The sequence below is a fragment of the Penaeus vannamei genome, chromosome 20 (genome assembly GCF_042767895.1).
Source record: "Penaeus vannamei isolate JL-2024 chromosome 20, ASM4276789v1, whole genome shotgun sequence".
In the NCBI taxonomy this organism is placed as follows: Eukaryota; Metazoa; Arthropoda; class Malacostraca; order Decapoda; family Penaeidae; genus Penaeus; species Penaeus vannamei.
The window spans coordinates 14,553,391-14,555,890 of NC_091568.1; the positions used below are offsets into that span (position 1 = coordinate 14,553,391).

A 2,500-nucleotide genomic window follows, 5' to 3' on the forward strand; every position below is an offset into this window, starting at 1 on the left:
ATTAGAGCAGTGTTGTCCAAACTGGGGTCCGCGTACCCCTGGGGGTTCACAACATAGATCATAAGATGGTTTGATGCAAACAAAAATTACTCTAAAGCAATATTGAGATATTTTTACATTGTCAAAAAAAAAAAAAAAAAAAAAAAAAATTCTGGTATGAACTGATAAAACCGAACGTCTTCGCGGCAAAAAATTCCACTTCAGCTGGGTCTTCTAACTGGGCATCATTAAAGGCAGGGCCACAGTCCCACAGAACGACAATCTTCAGCCCTGCAACACACTCAATAAGAATAGTTATATACGTTTCAGATATCCCAAGTTTACAGGTTAAATGTCGCATTTTCTTTTTGTACATCTAATACATATTCAGTAAAAATATACAGGTGCATCTGATATTGCTGAATGTTGATACATTATTGGCTAAATAATGTACTTACTGTTTATTGTTTTAGGGGTCATCCATAATTTTCATCATTACCATGAGCGTACAAACTGTACACAATATACAATAAGTGCATTATTAAGCCAGTGATGTAACAATACTCATCAACATAAATGCATCCGCATCTCTTTATAGAAAATGTGTTAGATGCATAACAAGAAAATGCTATATTGAACCTGTAAACTTCATATTGAGTGTGTTGCAGGACTGAAGGTTAGTAATTCTATAGGACTTTGGCTGCCTTTGGTGAATGAATTTCGAGTGAAATTTCAGCCGTCGGTTCATACCAGGATGGTTAAAGTAATTTTTATAATTGATTTATTTGAACATGGGAAAATATCTCAATATTGATTTCAACATTTTTCATTTGCATTAAATCATCTGTTGTCATAAATAGAACAAATATACAGCATACGGAAAAAAATCCGTAGGTACTTTGTATTGCCCTGTTATCACACTTTTGATTTCAATACAGTGAAAGAGCAATATAACAAGATAGGCTTTTATTTTGAATTCATATTTCTTAGAATCCCAAACTCAGAACACATGTAGTAGAGAGGGAGATCTTGATCCATCACCATTTTTGTCCTCTTAAGGGGATCGTCTACATTTTTTATTTTTTGGGGGGGGGCAAAATATTCCATCTTACCGATTTAGAGTTATATGCTTTTCGAAAGACTTTCAGGGCCTATGAATCTCCCATAAAAAAATTAAGGCAAACCCCACCCACCCCGCAGTTATTGAGGTAGTAGCCACTTTCGATGTCCTCTGAAATGTGATTTTTTTCACCTTACCTTAGCAAATCGGCAATTGTGACGTAACGGTAAGATATAATTAAAAAATGAGATTGATTTCAGAAATCCTATATTTCACTTATGAGACCCACCTTCATTTTTTTCGGAATCTAAAGAATCTGGGAAGCATTCCAGAAATAATAAAGAAATTTTTGTTTATCGATCAGTGAGAATGATATGCCGTTCATTTGGAGTATCTTAGTTATGTTTTTATGTTTGGATCATAGTTCGTCAGTTTCATCCTTCAGCAAAATATTTTAAACATAAACCACACCCTCAAACAATGGGGGTATACATGCCAAATGATCCGGATTGCCACCTAAATTAAATGGGATGTTAGGCTAAGACACCTCAGGTAAAAATCTCATTAAAATCTGTTCAACACCTTTTGAATAATAATAATAATCAAAAAATCCTGGGTCCAGATCATGATTCAGATCACCAGATCATTGAAATCTGCTCATAACTATGAGTTATGAACCACAAAAGCAAAAAATCCAATGGAGGTAACATGTATAAATATAAGGTGGTGGAATACACGGTAATGATTTGTATATGCGTAAAAATATATATATGCATACTGTTACACCACCCTGTGCTTGAATATTTGTATTTCACAGGGTGTTTCGTCCCGTAGACTTACACAGCCCCGGACTGGCCTCAGGAACACGTGCGCGCGGCCCAGCGAGTGTGATGATCGCAGGCATGGAGAACGATGCTATATCTGACTACTATTTTATATTGTAAAACCCCATTATAACGATATTAAAGGTAAATAATAAATGACTTACAGAACTATTTCATCTAGCAATTATCATCCATAATGAAAAACATGAAGTAAAAAAAATATATATTTCTGTACATTACATTTAAACGCGTAGCACACACATTTTTAGTTCGAAATAAAACTGGTCGAAATCGAAAATGTGCATTCGCCGTGCAAAAAATGATAGATTGTTCTATTCAGAAATGCAAACAGAATGCTTGTTATTATTATTATTATTTTTATTTTAGTGAAATTTTCAATCTACTTTCAAAAGAGACCCAAATCAGCGGGACCATGCCATCGCGTTGCAATGCTTGAACAACCTTATCACGCTCTGGGAACTTCTGCAAGACTTCAGAATGCACGTAGATGATAGAGGATTATGTTGTAAGAAGATTATTCTTCTACCTATTATTTTCCATATTTGAAAAATGGAAATGAAAAACCCCAACGACCGTTATTTCGAATGTATACATATTTCGGTTTCGAACGCTGTAA

The 2,500-nt window shown here is 34.7% G+C and overlaps 1 protein-coding gene across 1 annotated transcript in view; it reads right to left on the reverse strand.

Annotated features, from left to right (window-relative positions):
- LOC138865242 (cytochrome P450 9e2-like) overlaps nt 1-2,500 on the reverse strand; it is a 12,561-nt gene that overhangs the window by 7,313 nt on the left and 2,748 nt on the right. The gene's annotated exons all lie outside the window — the stretch shown is intronic.